The following is a 24,971-nucleotide window of genomic DNA, read 5'->3' as shown; positions in this document are numbered from 1 at the left end:
ACAGATACCTATATACACAGATAAATAAATGCAAAATGTATATGTTATGGACACGTGTATGTGTTTATGCATATGTTAGTCTACATGTAGATGTGGTACCTCTTGGAGACATTTGATAACAGTACAATTTCTAGTGTAGAGACGCCTGTCCTGACGAACAGTCTCTTGGCACAAAACAATGGAAACACGGCATGGCTTAGCAGGAGTGAAGTTACTACAGTCAAGGAAGTTTGGAAGGTTGCAAAAGCTGAACCCAACAGCAGGAAATTTAAAAAGCAGCTGGAAATTTGGGGGAAGAGACATAGAATAAAGGAAGACAGGATGTTAGTGGTAGCAGGAAACCCACAGGACTGCTATGGCTTTTAGGATTGTACTCTAAGGGCAGAATCTGGCAGCCACCTGCCTTAATCTTCTGCTCTGTTGTAGTAGGGGTGGATTTAATTAATCAAATTGATCTTGAGGTTGAAGTGGGATGAAATTAGGGGTCAAATTGATCTTGAGTCATCCCAAAAGAATTACAAAGCTCAGTGACTCAGTTTCCCAAGTTTTATTGCAATAATGTGAGTGACCACAGGGAGAGAACCAGAATAATGGAAAGGTATCTCTCGAATAAAGAAAGGAAAGACAGTTATATTTATCTTATGGATAAATTGATTATCAGTGTTATTATAATAATCCCCACCTCAGGGAGGTACAGGGGAGGGCCCATCCTAATTTGGAGTTCCTTGGGTCCTAAGCCAACCCCGGAGGTGGGTACCTTTTTCAGTGGAGATGTGTTTTGGGGGTTTACATGTCATAAAGTGAATCTGGGGACAAATTTGGCTTTTTCTGCACATGTCTCTTTCTGGTTCCCATGGCTAGTTTCAAAACACCTTCATTTTCATTTATTTCTAGTCTAAGTTTGTATAGTCTGTCAATTCCTTTATTGTTATAGTCTTAGGCCTTCCTGGCTCTTTCCCTCTGTTCTGTTATGGGCACTGATTTCTGTGGGTAAGAGAACCTAGCATCCTGACTTGTAAGTTATCCATTAACTGGGGTCTAACTCCCTTTTGGAGCTAATATCTGAATTAAAACTTGGATCTTGGGTTTTCTATTAACCTTTTTTTCACCTCCTACATCATGGTGTCCCAAAGAACTACAAGACTCAGTGACTCAGTTTCCCAAGTTTTATTGAAATAGAGTGAGTGACCACAGGGAGACCACCAGGAGGAAAAGTAGGATATCTCCTCATTATCTCAATCTCCTCCTTGAGGAGGTACGTGGGAGGTCTTATCCTAATTTGGACTTCCCGGGGTCCTAAGACAACCTCGAGGTGGGTGCCTTTTTCCCTGGAGGCGTTTTTGGGGTTTACACATCATAAAGTGAACCTAAGGGCACATTTGGTCCTTTCTGTGCATGTTCCTAAAGACATGGCCAAACTTGTCAGAGCCAGAGGATCTCTGTGTTTTTGATATCTCTTAAGATCTGGTTTCTAGGTGTCCCATAATATAGGAATATTAATGGCGATTAATGGTTAATGGTTAATGGTCCCCGGTTACTGTTTCTGTTGATGGTGAGGGTTGATAGGGACAAACCCTCTTGGTTACTATAAGAACACAAACCTACGTTTCTCTGTTAACCCTTGTAACTCCTGGCTTTCTTGCCAGTCTGTAAGGGTTTTTTTTAAAAGATCCCCCAGGTTCATTAAGCCTCCATACAGGCTACCAATCTGTAGGGGCCAAATTTAATATGGGAAGAGTTAATTGGGAGACTGGCTGCAATATTGGGACTCAGAAAACAAAGGGGGACCTCTAGGTCCCGAATCTCCCCTCTCTTCCACACTGCCCCCTCCCCAACTTCTTCTCCCAGACTAACAAGAAACGAGATTAAAAAGCCTCCTTTCAAATAAACCAAAAAACAGTGTTTATTGATGAGAACAAACTTAGAGATAAGGACAAAGAAAAGTAGGACATACAACCTGTCCACATTTAACTTTCTTGCTGTTGTGAACCATCCTCCCTCTCTGTCTTCTTTTCCTCTCCTTCCTTCCTGCTCCAGAATAAAAAACCTTTCTCTCACAGAAAACTCTGACTGACCACTCACACACCCCAAGCCAATTCGCTGGCACCGCTAGGGGGGCCATGCCCAAGGCTGGTTGGGGCATGGGGGTTTTTGTGCATAGCCCCGCTGGGTGGAGGAAGCTGGGCAGGGCGTGCCCCGAGGCTTTCTAATTTTAGGCAAAGATGGGGTCCCAAATCACAATAAAATCTTACACCCTTTTAGGTACTATTGATCAAATCTTAGGTTATCTGTTAACCTCTTTTAGCTACTATGGATAACTCAAGTCTTAGGTTATCTGTGAACCCCTTCTTAGACTCTTCCATCACTATGACCAGGACTGTTTACCAACTGTTTACCGGTGTTACATTTGAAAATTAAGGTAATCTGAGAGACAATAGTCCGAGCAGTAGTAGCAGTAACCAATAAATTAAGTCCATGGTCCTCACTCAAAGACCAAAGACCCTGAGTGAGAGTGGACTGGGTCTTGACAGGACATGTCTTCCTTCTGATTAGTCTGATAGTAAATACATCATTTGAACTTCCCCTGGAAAGGTAAGACAATTCCCCACTGATAGACGTTTTCATGAGAAGGTTAAGTCAATTCAGCTCCTTCCCCCATTACTTTCTTTCTAGGAGTAGGGAGTAGTAGGCCTCCACCAGTCGCTGACGACTATGGATCAGCGCCTTGAAGAGCCACAGGCCACAGTGTGGCTGTGCAGTCCGATACCAGAGCCGCAGCTCCTGCCGCATTGAGGACATGGGAAAGCTGTGCTCTCTGTTGCCTGTCGGTTCCTGTGTCTCATTCTTTTTTCTTCCTCCAGAGCTTGGAGGCCCATCTCAACTGTGCTCAAGCTGCTCCTGAGTACTGAACTCCATTGGGCGGGGTCCTTGGTCATCTCCTCCAAGCTGCCTGTGTCTATTCCCAGAGCCCTCAAGTCTCTCTTGCATACATCTCTGTAGTGAAGCTGGGAGCTTCCAGCAGATCTTTGGCCTGAGGCTAACTCGCCATACAGTAGGTCTTTAGGAATGCGCCCATCTTACATGCGGTGCACACGACTTCCACATGCGCTGCCTTCAGTGCATTCTTGGCATATCTTGGTCAGATAGGATCACCAACACAGAAGTGCTCCAACTCGCAATTTCAGAGCATCTACACGCTACTGAAACAAAGACCGCTGCTCGTCATGTGCACCGTATGCAAGATGGGTGAGTAGGGAGTAATCTTCAAGTAAAAGGATTAGTTTGTAGACTTGGCTGTATTCTGCAATTTCTTTGATTGAATCTACTTGAATTTGATATAAGTGTGTGAGGTTATTAAGGTAGATGGTACCAGGGTGGAGATTCAATTGACAATAGAATTGAGTGCAGACTAGAGGTAATTAGAAGACAAAAGCTTAACCTTTAGGCAAATTTCTCCCGGAATGTAGGTGAAGGGTGAAGTTATAGAGGTAAGAAGTTTGTCGAGTATTAAAACCTATGCTAGCTTGTCTAAGTCTTAAAAATAGAATTAAAATTAATTTTCAATTTTACACTGAGTTCTCATAGAGAACTATGAGGAAGCTTCACAAAGGGTCTATCTTTCCAACTTCCCTTCCCCTTCACGTGCTTGTTTGTTATTAGGAAGTTGTTTATAATTTGTTTCTTTATGTTCTTAGCTGTTTCTTTATAGTGACATTGTCCTTCATATAAATTTATGGTACACCCAGAAATGTGTTTTTCCTGACATACTGGCCATGTTCAGCAAGTGTAAATGGCCACGCTTTTGATTATTTGAAGTTACATTCCTGCTTCATGGTTAAGGACTACCTTGGGGCATGATGAGCTCTTATTTTGTTTTATTAATAGGTCTATAAATTTCCATAGGCAGTTTTCAAACTGAATTTGGGGTTCTGCTTCTAGACTATTGATCCTATTCAGATTTGGGTTTGGTTACATAAGTCTCTAATCCTAAGAATGGGGACAGGGTGGGAGGGAGGAAGCATGGTCTAGAGCCTGTTAAGGCCAGACTCCAAAGACTACAAGAATAGATTTTAGGGGGAGGTCTGTGAACTTGGATAAGGAAAAAGAAAACGACAACTATATTTTTATAATCCCCAAATGAAATTTGGCATTTCCTTCAATTATTAATTTAGACAAACAAAACGAAACAAAACAAATCCAAAAACATTCTGAGAAGTGAGGAGGGAATTCACAGACTTCACCATAGTACCAAAGAAGTCCAAGACTCCAAAAAAGGTACAAAATATCTTTTGGTTTTGATGTGGGATGGAATTTAGGGTCAAATTGATCATGAGTAGTCCCAAAAGAATTACAAGACTCAGTGACTCAGTTTCCTGTTTTATTGCAAGACTGTGAGTGACCACAAGGAGAGAACCAGAAAAGTGGAAAGGTATCTCTTGAATAGTGAAAGAAAAGACAGTTATATTTATAGTATGGATAAATTGATTATCAGTCTCATTATAATAATCTCTACTTTAGGTATATACAGATGAGGGCCTGTCTTCATTATAATAATCTCCACTTTAGGGAGGTAGAGGGGAGGGCCTATCCTAATTTGAAGTTCCTGGGGTCTTAAGACAACCCATGAGGTGGGTACCTTTTTCAGTGGATGTGTGTTTTGGGGGTTTATGTGTCATAAGGTGAATCTGGGGACAAATTTGGCCTTTTCTGCGCTTGTCTCTTTCTGATTCCCATGGCTAGTTTCAAAATATCTTCATTTTTCATTAGAATTTCTATACCCTGTCAGTGTATCTTTGTTATAGTTAAGGTCTTTTTGACCTTAATGACTTTAATGCTTCTTTATGTTCTTGTTATGAATGGCGACTAATGTGGGTGCGAGAGAAAAACAATCCTCTTGTCAATAATTCTCAGGAACTCAGCAGTAATGTGACAAAGGCTCTTTCATTTCCTTCTCCTGAGAAGGAAGCACCCTAGTGTGCAGCTAGTGGGTGCCACAAAGGGGGCTTGCAGGCCCTGTTTTATATCCTAGTCCCTAACGTGAATGGACACTCCCTTTTTTCATCATTGGTCTGATTACTCAAGGGTTACAATCTACATGCAAAAACTAGCTAATCAGAATGCAGTATTCCCACCCCTCTTCCTTATATGGGTATAACTCAGGAGTGGACCTTATTTTTCCTTATATGGACACAACTCCAGAGTGGACCTTATTGAGACCAGGGCTCCTTGAACCATGTGATTTTGTTAGCCACAGGGGGAGGAAGGGATCTGAGACCTTTGTCCTACAAACAGGTCAGGAGGAGTATGATTGATTGTTATATCCTCATTGAGAGGAGACAACTAACATTTTCTCACAGTGGGTAAGAGAACCTAGGCCTTGAATTGTTTCTCAAATCTTAATTTATCCATTAACTGGGTCTGAATCCCTTTTAGAGCTAATATCTGAATTAGAGCCTGGGTCTTAGGTTTTTCTGTTAACCCCTTTTTGCCTTCTACATCAGTTTTAGGCAGAAAGTTTCTGCCCTTTATCAGAAGAGGATACAAAGAAGGGAAAATCCTGTTTCTAGCTGCCTCTGGGGGAGGAGATAGATATGGCTTGAGAGGTTTCTCTTTATGTAGCTTTCTCCTTAGAAAGGAAGGAGGAAGAGGAGGAGGGGGAGAAATACTAGTTTGCTAATGTTACTTTCCACAGTGACACAAACAAAAAGTAAACACAAACAATGAGGGAACTAACCCCGTAGAAATCAGGAAAAGCCTTGGACTGAACCTTGAAGGAAAGTAGGGATTCTGAAGAACTTCTGGTGAGGAGTGCATTCCAGGCATGGAAATGAAAAGGGAAAGTCATGTGTAGACAACAGTAAATAGGCCAGTTTAGCTGGAATGAAAAGTATGGGCAACCAGCCTGGACAGGTAGACCGGAGCCAGATTTGGAAGGGCTTTAAGGAAGCTTCTTGAGCTAGAGAATACATGGTCAAATTTGTGTTTTAGCACTATCAATTCCGTCCCAACCTTGGTGTGTTGAGTTGGGGCACTGGCAGCTCCTCTTTTCTTGGATCAGCAGCTCAAGTTTATTGCATTTCTGTGCACCCCAGCATGGGAAGCCATTCTTTCTAATCTAAGTTAGTGGTTCATTTTTTAAAAATTGTATTTTAATGTCTTGTCATGTTGTACACAAGACCTAAGGGAAATCAGTTATGTCATCACTGTTGCTATCATCATACTGTTTTTCCAAGAATTCCCATGGATAAGTTCTATAATTCAATCTAAAAACTTGACATTACCAATTAAGTTATTGTCTTTCAATCATTGCTGCAAATTAGAGGTTATAAACCCAGTTTTGTATATAGCCTTGATCAATTAGGGCCATTCACTGTGGTTGAGGACTCTAACTCTGGTTAGATCATCTATTTTGCTGTTGTCACTGGAAAATAGGTGATGGGGTCCTTAGGTATTCCACTGTAAAGAATTACAATTCTCACACAAAGTCCAATTAGAATGAAATGGTCTTTTATTTGGGCTTTGGAGAAAGTGACCTAGAGGGAAGTCAAAGACTTTGTCTCAAGGGAAAGAGATGGCTTAGAGACATCTTTCTCTCTGGATGGAAGAAAGGAAAAAGGGTTTATAGAGGATAGATGGAAATAAAAAAAAAATATAAAGAGAAGATAGATGGGGTGACCACCTGACATTAGAAAGTTCTTTGGGGGGTGAGGAAAGATTTCTGAGATTTTTTTTTGGAATGATAGTCCTGACCTCTGGAGTTATCTCTGTCCCCTGGCACCAGCAGCCACGCCTAATGGGTTTATCTCCCAGTGGGGTGGGAGAGGTCCTGACTTCTGGAGCTATCTTTGTCCCCTAGCTCAGGCAGTAGCCTTGTCCATTTGACTTTCCTGCTATAGAATCCAATCTCCCCCTACTTCTTAGGTGTGTCCGTCCTGATATCTAGTTGGCCAGTTTAAACTTTAATAGTCTCTAACTCCACAATATGTCCCAAGCCCCATGTCACTGTCAAAGACATTTCCAAATGAGTGATTATACAGCAACTTATCTACACTAGGAGAAGAAAGGGAAAAGTCCAAAGAAAAAGATATCTAAAAACTAAATACTAAAGGATATCTGTATAGTCCCCAGAGACCTTGGGAGAGCTGAAGATGGGATTGGGAGGCTGTGGTCCTCTGAATCATATCTGAATTAGGGTGGTATAGCAGTTCTAAAGATGTCTTCCCAGATTTCCCTTTTAAGAAAGAGAGAGAGAGAAACAGAATAGAGAGACTTCCACACATTTTTGACATGTTATAGATATTCATCCTGTAGGGGAGTTTTGAGGATGGTTATTGGTGGACAGCAAGATGTTATTTGCTATCTTCATATCCAAAGCTATGCCTTGGGATCTTTGAGCACAGCAAATGATTGAGGGGGATGAGAGTATGCATCCTTAATGTTTCCCTGATAAACTCAAGGTTTGTTAACAAAGGGCATGTGGGTCTTATCTATGCCAAGTGTTTATAAGGTCATCTGAGCCCAGATAGAAACCCATTTATAAAGTTATTATTGGGAAAAGTGAAGGAAACTTTGTCTGGTTTTAGCAAAGGGGGACAATGAACTTTTATAAGATACATGCCAAGTGATATGGGTATGAATCTTCCCAAGGAATTTTGCCTTAAATTATCTGCCAAGTACCAGTAGAATGGCCTTGGGTTCTTTCAAGTGGGGAGGAAATGGCCTTGGGATTCTTCATGTGAAATGCTAACCCAGATTCCATAGGGGAGAGGGAATACATTTCTACTACACAAAGGTCTTAACAAGGTCTTATTCATTAATACAATTCAACTGTGTGTAAGTATATTATGTATACATGTATAGGCATACTTGTACAGATCATGAGCAGAGATTCTCTGTCTGCTTCTGGTTAAGCACATAGTTTGACTCAATGATGAGGTGTTCGGTGCTTTGCGATAATGAGGCAGTCACTGAGACAGAAGAGTAAATGGCTTAAGGCTTTTTTGGCATAAGGCTTTTTTTTTTAAATTGGGGGTAGAGATAAGTGAGAGGATTGGGTAGGAATAGGGACATCAAAAAAAAAAGGAAGAAGTATTAAAGTATTGAAGTATTTAAAAATGCACAGAAGAGAACAAAAGGAAAGCCAGTAGAAATCATAGATAAACAGGATAGGTCTGAATGTTTTAACTTTTAAAAATACTTTAAAAAGAAAAGCAAGCTGTACATGATAGAAATTTGCAGTTTAGATATACTTTTTCCAGTTTCCTGCTTTCTCTGATAAAAGTCTTGTATACAAGAGATATAAGGAAACTGATACAAATTTATAAAACAGAACCATTCCCCAACAGATAAGTGGTCAAAGGATATACCAGTAAAAGAATATACAAAAGCACTGGCCTTGGATTCAGGAGGACCTGAGTTCAAACCAAGCCTCAGACACTTGACACTTGCTAGCTGTGTGCCCCTGGGCAAGTCACTTGACTCTCATTGTCCTGCAAAAAAACCAACAACAATGAATATACAAAGAAAGAAATAGAAACAACAAGCATATGAAAAAATGCTAGAAATCACTAATAGAGGAATACAAATTAAGTAAACTCTGAAATTCTACCATATATCTGTATGAGATGATTATGGATTTGAGTCAGATTAAACTCTGAGGATGGGGTCTGGAAGGTACCCAGCCCCGCCCCAGTATAGTTAGTTTAAAAGTTTATTGCTTGTCAAATTCTCACTGTCTCCTTTAAGTTTTATTGCCAATTAACAGTATTTTTACTTCTGCTCAGTCTCCCCACTTGTCAGCTACATCTTAGTTTTATCTGGAATCCATCATGTGTCAGAACCCCAGTCCCTGTTGAGTGGGTTGGGGAGTTTGCCCACCAATTCAATACTAGGGACTCAAGAAGAAAGGACAAGGCTCAGCACAGGATGTGGCAATTAAGTTGAGACCAGATGTTAAGTGACATGTCTCTTTTTCTCAGAGCAGAATCCCCTTGACCCTAGGGTCCCAACAATGGATTATTCTTTTATTCTTTATTCTATTTCTTTGATTTCCCAACATAGCCAAAGATAAATTTTAACCCTGTCATCCTTCTAAAATTAACATGACTACAAAACAATGCTGAAACACCTGAGTGACTCTTCCTGTTATTCAAGTTGAATATCTTTAGAGATGGGGGCCGGGAGAGGGGAGTCAGTGGGAACTGTGAGATCTGAAACATCTGACTGTCACTCCCCGTTCCTTCTTTCCTTCTTCCTTCGGTTTGACCTTGTTCCCCCTCCCCTTTTCCCCCTTGTTCCTGGAACACGTATGCATGTTTCCATACATTGATCACAAGCTAAACATGTACCCTGGGTGAGACAGGATTGGATGTTAGATTGTGAGCTCGCCCTAGTGTGTGTGGGGACTTCCCCTATAAAAGGTCAAGGCATGTATTAGCTACTGCGACTCAGGCATTGAGTTTGCCCATTCCCTCGGGAATGTAATAAATCTGTCTCTGCTTGACTTGGTGGTCTCCTCGAGTTATTTGGGTAAACTGAGGCAGTTTGCCCCAAACATATCCATCAAGTTGACAAAGATGACCAAAAAAAAAGAGGGGGGGTTACATATGTTGGAAGGATTTTGGGGAAACAAGCATACTAATGAATCAGTGTTGGAGTTTGTGAATTATCTTATTCTGTGGAAAGTAATCTGGGACTAAGCCCAAGAATTCACTAAATTATGCTTGTCTTAATGATGTGGGTTGGAATTTGGGGTCAAATTGATCATGAGTTGTCCCAAAAGAATTACAAGACTTGGTGACTCAGTTTACCAAGTTTTGTTGTAATACTGTGAGTGACCACAGGGAGAGAACCAGAAATGTAGAAAGGTATCTCTCGAATAAGGAAAGGAGTTATATTTATAGTATGGATAAATTGATTATCAGTTTCATTATAATAATTTCTACCTTTGGGAGGTAGAGGGGAGGGCCTGTCCTAATTTGTAGTTCTTGGGGTCCTAAACCAACCCTTGAGGTGGGTACCTATTTCTGTGGAGGTGTTTTGGGGGTTTACCTGTCATAAGGTGAATCTGGGGACAAATTTGGCCTTTTCTGCGCATGTCTCTTTCTGATTCCCATGCTTAGTTTCAAAACATCTTTATTTATCATTTATTTCATGTCTGAATTTCTATAGCCTGTCATTTCTTTTAAGGTCTTTATGGCCTAGCTCCCTCTGTTCCCCTTATGGGTACTGATTTATATGGGTAAGAGAACTTAGCATCCTGACTTGTAAGTTTTCCACTAACTGGGATCTGAATCCCTCTTAGAGCTCATATCTGAATTAGAGCTTGGGCTTTAGGTTTTTCTATTAACCCCTTTTTGCCTCCTATATCATTTTGACCCAGTGATATCTCTATGAGGTTTTTACCTCAAAGAGATCAAAGTAAGAGAAAGAAGACCCATATGTACAAAAATATTTATAGCAGTTTTTTTATTATAACAAAGAGCTGGAAACTAAGGGGGTGACTAGCAATTGGTGAATGGTTGAACAAATTATGATATTTGAATGCAATGTTTTATTACTGAACCATAATAACAAAAGGGATGATTTTAGAGAAATCTGGGAAGACCTATATGAATGGAGACAGTAACTGAGTAGAATCAGTAGAATAATTTATACAATAGTAGCATCATAAAGAGAAATAGCTTTGAAAGACTTAAGAACTCTGATAAATACAATCACCTACTACTAATCCAAAGGATAGGCAATGAAGCATGGTACTGAACTCCTGAGAAACAATGGATTCAAGCTGTAGAATAAAACCTACATTTTCACATATAGCCAATATGTTAGGGAATTTATTTAATTTGATTGTACAAAATAAGAACAAAAACAAAAATAATAAAATTTGTAGGAAATGTTGAATTTTAGAAGAAAAATAATGAATTCTTTGAACCAACACCTTATATTACATTCCATGATAAGCTTCAAATGACAGCTATAAAAGGTCACATTATAAAGAAATGATGGGGAGCAGGTAGGTGGTACAGTGGATAGAGCACTGGCCCTGGAGTCAGGAGGACTTGAATTCAAATCTGGCCTCAGACACGTAACTAGCTGTGTGACCCTGGGCAAGTCACTTAACCCCAATTACCTCACCAAAAAAACCCCCCCCAAAACCCCAAAACAACAATAAATAAATGATAGGAGAAAGGAAGAAAGTATAATCAAATCTAGTATAGCAAAAATTATAAGCAAAACAACAGAGAAAAATTCTTTATAAGACTCTCTGATAAAGGTTTAATTTCCAAAATATATAAGGAATTGGTTCACATTTTAAGACTGCTGAGCATGCTGTCATCCCTTTTACCAGGAAAGCTGAGGCTGGTATGTCTTGAGTTTGGGGAGACCAAAGTTCATAGATCTCTTGATCTTGGGAGTTCTGAGTTACAGTGGGCTAATTTAATAGAATATCAGAAGTAAGTTTGGTATTAATATGGTTCATCTCCAAGAGAAGGAGGTGACCAGTTGCCCTAGTTGGAGGTCCAAAATGGAGCAGGTCAAAGCTTCTGAGTCAATCAACAGTGGAATCAGGCCAGGAGTAGTCACTGTACTTTCAGCATGAACAAAACAGGGAGAACGGGTCTTTTTTTTTTTTCCAATCCATAGTATTTTATTTTTCCAGTTACATGTAAAGATAGTTTTCAACATCAGTTTTTATAAGATTTTGAGTTCCAAATTTTTCTCCCTCCTTCCCTTCTCTCCCCAAGACTGTTGAATAAAAGATAGTGGGCAAGACAGATTAAGGAAACACAAAACAAAACTTACCTGGAAAAGAAAAAAATAAACTATTTTTTGTTTAGAATTTTATTTTCCAAATTACAAGTAAAAACAAATTTTGACATCAATTTTTTAAAACTTTGTGTTCCAACTTCTCTTCCTCTCTCCCTTCCCACCCCCCACCCCCAAGAACTCAAGCAATTCAATATAAGTTATACATGAGTAGTCATGGAAAACATCTCCACATTAGCTAGGTTGTGAGAGAAAACAGATTAAAAACAAAACTTCAGATTAAGGAATTGTAAAAAAACCAAAACATGTTTCAATCTGTTTTCAGATGCCATCAGTTCCTCTTGTAGATGGATTGCGATTTTCATAAGTCTTTCAGAGTTATATTGGATCATTATCTTGCTGAAAACAACCACATTCTTCCCAGCAGATCATTTTACACTATTACTGTTATTTTTGTATACGGTACATTTCACTCTACCTCAGTTCATGTAGGTCTTTCTAGGTTTTTTTCTGAAAGCATCCTGTTCATCATAACTTTTATATAGTACCTTAAACTTGACAAAGAATTTTCTTCACAATAGCCCAGGACAGTAGGTACCATATGTTTTGCCCTTATAGTCAATCATCATAACTATTTCCCTCCATCCTATTCCCTTCCCATGATATTTACTCTATTTTCTATCTTCTTTTACTCTATTCCTCCTCAAAAGTGTTTTGCTTCTGACTGCCCCCTCGGCTGCTCTGCCCTCCCTTCTTTCACTCTTCCTTCCTTATCCTCTTCCCCTCCTACTTTCCTAAAGGGTTAGATAGATTACTCCTCCCAATTGGGTGTGACTGTTATTCCCTCCTTGAGCCTACTCTGATGAGATTAAGGTCTTTGAGCTAATTCTGTGTTCTAAATTTTTCTTCCTCCCTCCTTCCTCAACACTCCCTATGAAAATGAAAAATAAACTATTAAAAAAAAAGAAAAGAAACTCCATTTTGTACCTTTTGAATTTGGAAATGACAGAGAGGACTAGAGTTCAACCAAGGGAGGAGGGGGAGGGGAAGGGGAAGGGGAAGGGGGGAGATAATGATAATTAACACTTATATAGCACTTTCAATGTGTCCGGCACTGTGCTAAGTGTTTTACAAAGATTAGCTCAGTTAATACAACAACCCTGGGAAGTAGGTGCTATCATCCCCATTTTATAGATGAAGAAACTAAGGCAAACTGAATTTAAGTAATTCGCCCAGGGTCCCATAGCTAATAATTTGAGCTCATCTGACTCCTAGTTAGAACTCTATCCACTGACTTCTGCTTAGAAAAGACAACTGGACCCAGTTGATGACACTGATGACAGCACGAAGTGAGAGAGTGGAGAGAAAAGAGGGAAGGGGGAGTCTTGGGGAAGACCCAGGGTTAGGCAGCAGGATGTCGATGATGAATAAAAAGGTGACCTGAAGCAGGGCTTCTTCCACTTTTTCCACTCTTTTCACCCTAGAAATTTTTAGGACCCTGGTATAAAGGCATATAGAATAGGTATGCATAAACTTTTACAGTGGCCAAATTTTTCCCGACCCCCCACCCCGCATTCAGTTACATGACCTGTACTAAAGGATGGAGAGTGAGAACAGGCCACCCGATTTGTCATTGGGGGGTGGGAGGGGAGATAGAAAAGGAGATTTGGGGGAAGGGTTCCTTTCCTTCTCCCTGGACTCTAAACTCCATGAGGGCAGTAATACCCTTACCATCTCTGTAATCCAAGCACAAATATAATGATAGAATAGAACATTCATTCATTCATTCATTCATTCAGCGCCCGGCGGAGTACACCATAGGCAGCTCACAAATGGTTCAATCCGGGTGCTTTTCCCTGCAGGTCGGCCCCGGCCCTTCGGGACTCCCCAAGGGGCCTCTACAGCCCTCCCTTATGGGATCTAACGGTCGCTGGGGGGAGGGGCAGCGGAGGGCGCAGAGCCCTTTGCCATCCCTAAATGGCGCCCGAGTGTATGTGTGATGATTTCGATAACATTAGACTGTGGGGACGTAGCGGAGAGCCCGGATGGCCCCACTTCGTGGGTGGGCCTGAGGGGGACAGCCCCGTCGTCCCCGCTGCCCCTCACCCGGCAGCCGGCAGATGGCGCCAACGGCCACAGGAGGGCGGTGCGTCCTCCGAGAGACGCAGAGAATTTTCGGGAAGGTGGCGTAGGGGCGGGGCGTAGGAGGCGCAGGCCTCGGGTAGGCCCGGCAGCAGCTACCACCACTACGGCCGCCGCCTCCTGCCCAGTGGATTTAATGGTGGAAGGGAAGTAGATCGTCGCTGCGCCGCTCCGACGTCTGACGCACTTCCTGTTTGTTGTTGGAGAAACGGAGAGAAAAGAAAGCGCGAGGAGTCGCCGCCGCCACCACCACCACCACCAGCAGCGCCGGAGCCGAGAGGAGATCGCGGGCCTCGCCGCCCAGCCCCTCCTCCTCCCCGCCGCCAGCTGCCAACCCCCTTCGGGTAAGGAGGCCCCTGCCAGGGTCCGGGGCGCAGGGAGGAGGGGGCCAAGCCGCGCCGCGGCGAGGGGCCAGGCGGACGGGAGGGTGGCGGACTCGTCCTCGGCGCCTTAGCAACGGCGGTGTTGATGACCCGCCCGGCGCGCCGGCTCCCCGGGCCTCGCGGCCTGCGTGCGGGGCGGGGCGCGGCGGGGAGCCGCCGACTCCCCTTCCAGCCCCAGCCGCCGGCTCGGATGTCCTTGCCAGCCGCCCGCGGGCATTGGGCTCCTGCGGCCCTACCGTTGGGGGAGGGGGGCGGAGGACGCGTCCGGACGCTGGGGCCTCGCTCCCGCCCGGCCCTTGGCCGCCTCAACCACGGTGTCCGTTTGGAGCTTCTTCGCCCGGCCCCCGCCGGCCCGGGGTCCGAAGGCTTGAACCTCGGGCCGAGCGGAGGAGGCGTTGAAAGCCTCCGGATGCTTATGGCAACTTCGGCGGAGTGGGGGCCGCGGGCCGGGGGTGTCCCTCGTCAGTCTGCGGGAAAAGGCGGATTGATTTTTCTAGTGTCCCCGGCTAGTCTCTTTTCCTGTCATCGCGTGACCAGAATTAGGCCCTTCTTCCCCAAAACGCGGTTAGATCAGAATGTAGCTGCCTAGCCAAGATGGGACCTGCGATGGCTGCCCCTCGCTTCTTTCTCATTCACTGAACGTGTATTAATGGCCTACTGTGTGTCCGGGCCTGCGCTAAGGTCCGGCTGACCAAGAAAGGCCCGAGCCGTGTCCTGCCCTCCAGGAGCGCCCGGCCCAGCGCGGGGGACGGAGAAGAGACCTGGATTGAGGAGGGCGAGGGCATCCGGAGGCAGGGCTGGGAATTTGGGGGCTCAGATGGTTTTAACCTGAAGCTGCCGAGTTCTTCACCCTCCGAATTTGAAAATGCCCCGTCGAAAGGCCGTGCCATGGTTCATGTTAGCACCCCGGTGGGACGGGATCGAAGGCTGAAGTCCCCTGCCCGCTGGGGGGAAGTGCCCTAGGGTGGGGAGACTTGTGTAGGCACATGGGAGAGGCTGGTTTTAGTTACCTAGTTCTGCCCTTTTTTCAAACCTTTTTTTTTTTGGTAAACTTTTTACTAGAATAAAGGTAAGAGTTTGAGGAAATAAGATCTTTTTTTTTTTGGCATAAATTGCGAGGCTAAAGTAAGAGTCGGAGGGAATATTAGCTACTAAACAAATTCAGTACTTTACGGTTAGCTAGCACTTTGCTGATACTAGCTCTTTTTATCCTTACCACAACCTGGGGAGGTAGTTGCTGTTATTCTGACCATTTTCACAGATGAGGAAGCCGAGGCACACAGGTTAAGTAACTTGTCCAGGTTTATACGGCTAGTAAGGAACTGAGGCAGAATTGGAACTCAGCTCTTCCTGACTTCAGATCCATTGCATTATAAAACTTAAAAGGAAACGTCTCCTTATTAAAGGCAAGTTGTAGTTCTACATTAAGAAAAAAAACTAGCTTGGCAGTGCAGTTTATACAATTTCTGGTAAAATGGTGTTAATCAATTTCTAAGCAAGTTCAAAAGAACAAAAAGACCCCCAAAACAAAACCACTATCAAATTCGTTCACTCCAGTGTACTTCTTTTGAAAGTATAGTTTCTAGTTGCTTACGTTGTATGTAACCAACAGGTCAAATGAATGGTTCTCCAAAAAGAATTGGATAGTTATAGCAAACAGAAATTGGGAAATTAATAATATAGAATCTAGATATTAATTCAGATCTAGCTTCAGACACTTGCCCAGTTGTGGAACCCTGGGCCCCTAGCTCACTTCATTTGTTTGCTTCGAATTGCCTCATCTGTAAAATGGGCATGATATCACCTACCTCCCTAGGTTGTTGTGAAGAACAAATGAAATATTTGTAAAGGGCTTAGCACAGAGCCCCGCACCTATAGTAGGCACTTAACAAATTCCTTCTTCCTAAGCTGAATTCCTTTCTGGAATTTATATTCCAGATACTTTTGGATGTTAGTTTCCCTAGAAGGTAATATGCCATATTTTATTTTGTAAAGTGCAAATGGATGTTCGCTACATATTTTTTAGTATACAGTACATTTTGTTTACTGTTTTATTGTGGAATTTGAAATTAGGAGATAAAATGCAGTTTGGCTTTTGACTGTAAGTATAGGTACTTAAGGTATAATTTTGCTTACATAAGAGCAAAAAGGTAGTTTGTGTGGGTGACGTGATTGAACAGGTGACTTTGTAAGGACTAAAGTTTGAATTGAGATTGAATTGAGTTGGCTCACTCCCACCCCTACTTCCTCCAAACATCATATGATAAAAACATCATAGTTTTACATCTCAAAGTAGTGGGCTTGCAAGCAGTTTTTTGTTCTAGAGGTCAGACTGATTCAAGGAGAAAGACGGATACATGTCTAGTAGTACTGAGATGCTTTAGACTTGAAAAAGTAATACATTCATATTTCTTTCTTTCTTTTTTTGGTGAGGCAATTGGGGTTAAGTGACTTTCCCAGGATCACACAGCTAATAAGTGTTAAGTGTCTGAGGTCGGATTTGAACTCAGGTCCTCCTGACTCCAGGGCCAGTGCTCTATCCACTGCGCCACCTAGCTGCCCCTAATATATTCATATTTCAAAGATGTGTGATTTGGTTTAGGAAATCAGTTAAGGAGGAAACCCTACCAATGCATATCAGCAACTTCTGCAATATAGAGTCTCAGTTTCTTGGGACATGAGGCTAAATAATTTGCCTAGGGTCATATAGCCATAAATATGCCAGTTAGGTTTTAAACACAGTTCTTCCTGATTTAAAAGCCAGTTTTCTGTTCACTTCATTACAGACTCCAGTACCTCCTCTATAAATGATTTGGGAAAAGTTGGGTGGGTCTAGGGAGAATTACATAAATAAGCAAACAGTGTAGTAGAGAATGCATTAGACCGATCGTTGGGATGTATATCCAGTCTTGTTTAGCCACTACCTAGCTTTGTGACCTTGATAAATAACACACATGCTTCTGTTTTTTTATCTGTAATATGAAAGAATTGAGGTCTCAGTTTTAAATTAGGTCTTGGCTCTAAAACACTAGAACTTTTAAATATATTTTATGAAATATCAAACAGTTCTTATTCTTTTTAAATGTCTCAAAAGAATCTGTTTCATGGGTTTGGATATACTTTACACATACATTAATTGCAGTATTTCCATTGCTTTGGTGGACAGTTTAATGTAGGGATTCTTAATCTTTGTGTCAAGGAGCTTTCTGGTTGTTCGGTGAAACTATTGATTGAGGTCCCCTCATCAGAATATTTTACAATGTATAAATTATATGAAATAAGTTACCAAATGCAAAACAAAACCCATCAAACCCCAAAACTAAACAGTTTGACACCTTTTCAACCAAATTAAGACTTTTATTTAAAGAATTGATGTATCTCCAAAAAAGTCACCTTCTGTGAATTCTCTGTGCCTATCTAAACTAGTCTTTGGGTGACATTCCCTCACCAAGTCTGGACCAGAAACATTTACAGAAATTTTACTCTCTGGTATAGCCCTGGAGAAGTCACATTTAGGCAGTAACATGGAAAGAGGACTTTTGGTGGTGGTTTAAAGGGCAGTGACAGTTGCCTTTCAGAAAGATTTACCACAGGATTCCTTCAGTTGTAAGTTTGTAGATTAAAATTATTTTTCATAAATTTTATTAATTTTAGTCATAAAATTTGAAAATATGTCCTCATGGGAATATTTTGGTTTCAGTACATATTAACCTGAAAGATGATTTCCTCCCCCCACAAAATTGTGGGGTTCTTTTAAATTCACATAGAAGCACCACCTAGTGGTGAAACATGATAAGAATTTGGTCAGCTTTCCAAATACGGGATCAGATAAGTTATTGCTAATGGATGTGAGAAATAGAAAATAAATACTTAAGACTGGGGGTGGAACTAAAGATAATTTCTTTGATTGGAAGAAGTTCAGTGTAGTGAAGAGAGAAAAATAAGTTGGTACAGAAACTGATGGAAACAAATGAAAGCTCAAATTGAAGACTAGATTTAGGGTAAATCCTTAGGGCCTTATTAGGTTTGTCTTTGGAGACTGATTACAGCTATTCAGCACACTAACTGTAACATTTTTTTTTTTAAGGGAAGAAGCATTTTCCTATCAGAGTTAACATGATGATTATAGGGGAAAAATGGGTTTTTAAGAAATTTTTTTATGGAGCAATAATACTATACTCATAAGTCATAAACACTGCTCTAAAATCTAAACTACTGGCAGCTACAAGATGATATTACGGGGTTGCTTTTCAAATTATCTGACTTTATCTAAAGCTGTAACAACAAAAAAAAGTAAAATGTTTTTTGCTTGATCTGCTAATCTTTTATTTAACAGCACTGGCTAGACTGAAGTATTTGTTTGACTATCTGGAGCCTCCTGTAAAGGTATCATTATCATGGTTTATAATTTCCTTAGGTGTTTATAGTGGTGTATTGTTTCTTTTTTAAACTGGTATGAGCATTAAAAGGGGAGAAACTTGGAAATGGTAGAAGATTCAAAGATAATTTGAATTGGAATATTATTAATTGCTTTATTTTTTCTGGGACTATAAGTTTGGGACTATGAAGGTTGAGTAGACTTGGTTTGGAAGAACTACCAGTTTACCTTTTTTTTTTTTTTTAATTAATATGCCCAACATTACTATATGGCCATCTTGGTTTTTTTTACTGATTGACTTATATCTACATATCTTTTTCTTTTGGGGGGGGCAATGGGGGTTAAGTGACTTGCCCAGGGTCACACAGCTAGTGTCAAGTGTCTGAGGCTGGATTTGAACTCAGGTACTCCTGAATCCAGGGCCAATGCTTTATCCACTGCGCCACCTAGCTGCCCCGATTGACTTATATCAATATAATTTTGGAGGTGTAATTATTTGTAAAGTTAGGTCTAGAAATTAAAGATATAAGGCATTATTACATAGAAGCTCCCATTTATTCCTTACATATTTTTGAGGTTCAAGTTCCAGCCCTGTGGTTTACTAGCTGAATGACCTTGGTTACTGGATTTCAGCCTCCTCTAAAAAAGGAGAGAGTTAATTGAGATTTAGAGTTGACCCATCTCCACTTCCTCCTCTTCCTCCTCCTCCTCCTCCTCCAAACATTTATTATCATAGTTTTACATATCAAAGTAGTTATGAAAGATGTTTTTTGCTCTGGAGGTCAGACTGATCCAAGGAGAAAGATGGGATACCAGTCTAGTGGCACTACTAAGATGCTTAAAATTTGGAAAAGTAACACATTCATATATCAAAGATGTATGATTTGTTTTAGAGAATTCATTCAAGGAGGAAACTACTAAACATATAATTCTGTGACTGCTACATGTTGAAGTGAATATTTTTTTAAACTATAAGACAGAAAGTTACTTTGTTTTGTTGTTGTTGTTGTTGTTGTTTGTTTTTTTTAATCCTTTTAGTTTCAAGTCCAATGGTTTTGGGAGTTCCTGATGAGGAAACTCCTTTTACCAAGCACCACACTAATCTTCCTTGCTATTTTTGGAACAAAACCCAAACACTCCAATCTTCCAACTCTGGGAATTTTCATCGATCCTCATACCGGTAATCTCCCCCCCCCCCCCCCCATCTGTGTCCTGACTTCCCTGGCTTTGTTCAAATCCTATTTAAAGTCCCACATTCTACAGAAAACCTTTACTGATGCCCCTTAATTCTAGTACCTTCTAGTATCTGCAGTTTATTTTGTACATAACTTTTTTTGGATATAGTTTGTATAGTTTCTAGACTGTGAGCCCCTTGAGAGCAAGGAATGTCTTGCCTTTCTGTATATCCTCTCTGCTTAGCACAGTGTTTGGTACATAAGTAGGCACTTAAATGTTTAGACGGAGAATAGATTTTTTTCCCCTCCAATCTATTTTTGCAAGGATTTTTTTTTTTTAAGTGAGGCAATTGGGATTAAGTGATTTGCCCAGGGTCACACAGCTAGTACGTGTTAAGTGTCTGAGGCTGGATTTGAACTCAGATCCTCCTGACTCCAGGACCCGTGCTCTATCCACTGCACCACCTAGCTGCCCCTTCCCTCCAATCTTAACAAATACACAGATTTTTTTTTTCCAGTTAAATGTAAAGATAGTTTTCACCATTTATTTTTTGTTTGTTTTTGTTTTTGCTGGGCAGTGAGGGTTAAGTGACTTGCCTGGGGTCACAGAGCTAGTGTCAAGTGTCAGAGGCTGGATTTGAACTCAGGTCCTCTGAATCCAGGCTTTATCCACTGAGCCACCTAGCTGCCCCCCTCACTATTTGTTTTTATAAGATTTTGAGCCAGATTTTTCTCTCCCTCCCTTCCCTCCCCCCTCCCCAAGACAGCACATTTCCACATTAGTTGTGTTGTGAAAGAAGAAATGGAACAAAAGGGAAAGAAAAACCTCAAAAAAGAAAAGTAGAAATAGTATGGTTCATTGTGCATTCAGATTCCACAGTTCTTTTTTTCTGGAGGTGGAGAGCATTTCCCATCATGAGTCCTTTGGAATTGTCTTGGATCATTGTATTGTTGAGAAGAACTAAATCTGTCATGGTTGATCGTCACACAGTGTTGTTGTTACTGTGTACAGTGTTCTTCTGGTTCTGCTCATTTCACTCAACATCAGTTCACTTAAGTCCAGATTTTTCTGAAATGGGCCTGTTCATTATTTCTTATAACCAATAGTACTCCATTACATTCACATACCACAATTTATTCAGCCATTCCCCAATTGATTGACATCCCCTCGATCTGTCCAATTCTTTGCCACCACAAGGAACTACTATAAATATTTTTGTACTTGTGGGTCCTTTTCCCTTTTTTATGATTTTTTGGGGATACAGACCTAGTAGTGGTATAGAATGGTATAGAGCATTCGAAAAGAGTTAAAAAGGGCACTTGATTTGGAAATGACATACAAAGAAAGGCCTAGAGGAATGAATTAGTCCTTGCTGAGTTAGCAAGCAAATTAGTTTGGTTAGATTGAAATACTTATAGGAGGAAATTTCTAGCTAGAAATGTGTATGAGTAGCTAATTCAGGGTCTGAATTAGTAGTAAGTTAAGGATTTTGTTTGATATATAAATGGTATGGAGCCATTATTCTTGGGTCTGGGAGTGGTGGTTATGAAAAACATATTTAAAGAGAGAATATTCTTATTAGCTTTGTGAAATGAAATGGACTGGGGCATCCTAGAGATGGACCAGTTTATAAACTATTAAGGTAGTTTAGGTGTCAAGATGACATTTCCTCTTTGAAATTATATAAATGTAACAATTTGATTTGAGGTATGAAACTCAAGGTTGTTACCCAGACATAACTATTTGAAAGATCCATATAAAAGTTGTTAGGGAAAAAAGACCAGTGGTGAGAGGTTCCTTATGTGTAATATTAATTACTCACCTATGTAGAATTTAGCCAAGAACCAGAAAATAAGCAAAATTTTCATTTCATCAATAAGAATAAGTGTCATGAAATATAAAGTTAAAGCATTTATTAATTACTTGTTTGATTGCCAGGAACTGTGCAACGTTCTGGGTTACAAATGCAAGTAAAAGAGATGGTTCCTATCCTCAAAGGGTTCATTACATTTTAATGGGGGAAAACAATACAAAATTGAAGGGGCAGCCCCAGAGAATAAGTTCACTGGGGCAAGACTGCTATACTAGTAAGGAAGCGGGGAAATCCAGAGTAAGTTGAGTGGGATGCTTTAAGTTTGTATACTTGACTCATGGGACAAACCTTCAAACTTCCTAATGCTGAGCTTACTGACTCAGACTTTAAATGGAGTTCAAATAAGCATGTTTATCAGGTTTTCAAATGTACAGCAATTTATAGAGGAAGGCACACCAAAAATGCAAGAAAAACAGCTGAGGGAGTAAGAAAAACCCAAAAAGATGACGCAACTTAAAAAAACACAAAAGTTCTCTGCCGATTAGTATGGGAACAAACTTGAATACCTCACACTATACTAGAACAATGGCTATAACAATCCTGAGTTGTGGAAAAAGGTTAAATTATGTTTAGTGTACTCACTTGAACACAGAGAAGCATTGAATTTGGAAGTAGTTTGTGTTCACATTCTGTCTCTGCCACTTGCTGGTTGTGTGACTATGGGGATAATTACTTGGCTGGGTATCTCAAATTGGGGTGTTTATATATAACATATATATATATATATGAAAAGATAGCTCACATGGGCTGCATGTGAGGTATACTGGCTATTGGTCTGGCCACAGGTTTGTCCTTGGATTGTGGAAGGACCTGGGTTTGAGTTCTTCTTTGTGACCTTGGGTAAATCACTTAGTCTTTCAGTGACCCAGGTGACTTATACAATAAATTTTAATTTGCTAATTTTTATTAATTTAAAAAAAATAAACATTTTTATTTAAAGTTTTGAGTTCCAAATTCTATCCCTCCTTCCATCCTCCTATGCGGTAAGCAGTCAGATACAGGTTATACATGTGCAATTACATAAAATACTACCATATTAGTCATTTTGTATAAGAAAACTCAAAAAGAAAAAAATGAAAGTGAAAAATAGCATGCTTCAGTCTGTTCAGTATCAGTTCTTTTTTCGGAGGTGGATAGTATGCTTCATCATTTAGTCTTTTGGGATTCTATTTCTGAGAACAACTAAGTCATTCACAGTTTTTCATCAAACAGTATTGCTGTCACTGTGCACAACCTTCTCCAAGTTCTGCTCACTTCACTCAGCATCAGTTGATAAGTCTTTCCATGCCTTTCTGAAATATTCCTACTTGTCATTTTTTATAGCACAATATTCCATTACCATCATATACCACGATTGCTTAGCCATTCCCCAATTGATGAGCATCCCTTTGATTTCCAATTCTTAGCCACCACAAAAAGCTGCTATAAATATTTTTATACAAATAAGTCTTTTTCTCTTTTGGGGGGATGTTTTTGGGATATAAACATAGCAGTGGTGTTGCTGGATCAAAGGGTATGCACATTTTGATATCCCTTTGGACATGGTTACAAATTGTTCACAGCTCCACCAACAGTGGATTAGTGTCCCAGTTTCCTCACATCTCCTCCAGCATCTAACATTTTCCTTTTTTATGTTTGCCACTCTTGTAAGGAAGGGTCAAAGGGGGAGAAGGGGAGATATGGTGGACAGATTTATTTATGCAGTTGGACTTGGGAATGTAGTTGTCTGGGTGTCTACACTAACAAGGGACCCCTCTCCTGCTGGGTCATAAAACAAGGGGGACAAGACAGAATGACTTAAGATAACAGAGACTGGGGGTTTGGGGAAGCAGGAGACACTAATTCCAGCAAAGCAAGATATGATTAGACAGAATAATCTGATAATAATTCTCAGAGTCCACGCTGACTCAAGTCATATTCCACTCACAGATAAGCTATTCCCTGCTCTCTTAATTTGCTTATGATATCATTCTTTATGTGTAAGTCATGTACCCATTTTGACCTTATTTTAGTATATCGTGTGAGATGTTGCTCTATACCAAGTTTCTGCCTTACCGTTTTTCCAATTTTCCCAACAGTTTTTGTACCAAAAGCTTGGATCTTTGGGTTTATCATATACTAGATTATTATAGTCATTTACTATAGTGTAACTTGTACCTATTCCACTGATTCACCACTCTATTTCTTAGCCAGTACCAGGTTGTTTTGATAATTACCCCTTTATAAAATGGTATCTGGTACTGCTGGACCACCTTCTTTTGAATTTTTTCATTGATTCCCTTGATATTCTTGAACTTTTGTTCTTCCAGATGAATTATGTTATTTTTTCTAGCTCCATAAATTTTTTTTGGTAGTTTGGTATGGCACTAATCTTAATTTTTTTTTTCTACTGGGAATTCCCCACACTGATGAAATCTAAGGCTTGAATCAAAAACCCCCATTGGGTAGTTGTGAGGAAGATAATTTGTAAATTTTAATTTTATATAAATGAACTATCAATATAAAACTTTAGAAAAATTTTAATATCAAATGACTAAAATGTTGCTGCTTCTAGGAGTAAATTCTAAGATCCTTGGAAAACAGCTTTAAGAAAAATTCATTTAGGGTTTTGGACAGCTGATGTTTTCGTTCTATAGTTGTCTGTCAGTCTAGAGCCTTGAAGTAAAAGCTTTTGAAGAACATTTGAGGAAAACGGAGTACTATGGGGAAGTTGTAAAAGTTAACATTTAAGGTGCATTGAAAGAAATCTAGTTCTGAATATCAATTCACCTCCCCCTCTGAACTCTCCCCCCAAAAAAACCCCGAACCCTAATATTGTCCTTGGCCCTCTCCTTTGTAAGTTAAGTATGTTAAGCCTTGGACATTTTTGTCTCCTTAGCTAGATGCAGGTATCTCTGACTATTGGGAGAGGATTAATTTCACTTGGATTTGGAGAAAGAGGTAGTGGTTACCTTGTCAGAGCATGTAGGTTAGGTATCCAAGATGGCTATTGGAGTGGGTAATCATGGGGTCAGTGAATTGTTTTCCAAAGAAACAAAGGCAAGTGAATCATTAAAATATTTTTTCATGAACTCAGAACCTCACCTACAGCAAAAGTCAAGTTTGAAAATAAGTTTATTTTCCTTATAGAAAATACCTAGACTGTGGGCAAGGCACTCAACCTTCTTTTGCCTTCAATTTCTGAATCTTTAAACTAGGAATGATGAAAGCAATGTGTAAACTGTTAAATGCCATATAAATGTGGGTTGTT

The 24,971-nt window shown here is 40.4% G+C and overlaps 1 protein-coding gene across 2 annotated transcripts in view; it reads left to right on the top strand.

Moving 5' to 3' along the window:
* Positions 1 to 14,109: 14,109 nt before the first annotated feature.
* DNAJB6 (DnaJ heat shock protein family (Hsp40) member B6) overlaps positions 14,110 to 24,971 on the top strand; it is a 121,493-nt gene continuing 110,631 nt past the window's right edge. For both annotated transcript variants that reach the window (XM_043965181.1, XM_043965180.1), the window contains exon 1: positions 14,110 to 14,255. The gene's annotated coding sequence lies outside the window, so the exon portion shown is untranslated. The remainder of the gene's footprint in view (positions 14,256 to 24,971) is intronic.

This window comes from Dromiciops gliroides, chromosome 5 (assembly GCF_019393635.1).
Source record: "Dromiciops gliroides isolate mDroGli1 chromosome 5, mDroGli1.pri, whole genome shotgun sequence".
Classification (NCBI taxonomy): domain Eukaryota; kingdom Metazoa; phylum Chordata; class Mammalia; order Microbiotheria; family Microbiotheriidae; genus Dromiciops; species Dromiciops gliroides.
The sequence above is the reverse complement of the archived record's forward strand: the minus strand, read 5'-3'. Positions and strand labels throughout refer to the sequence as shown.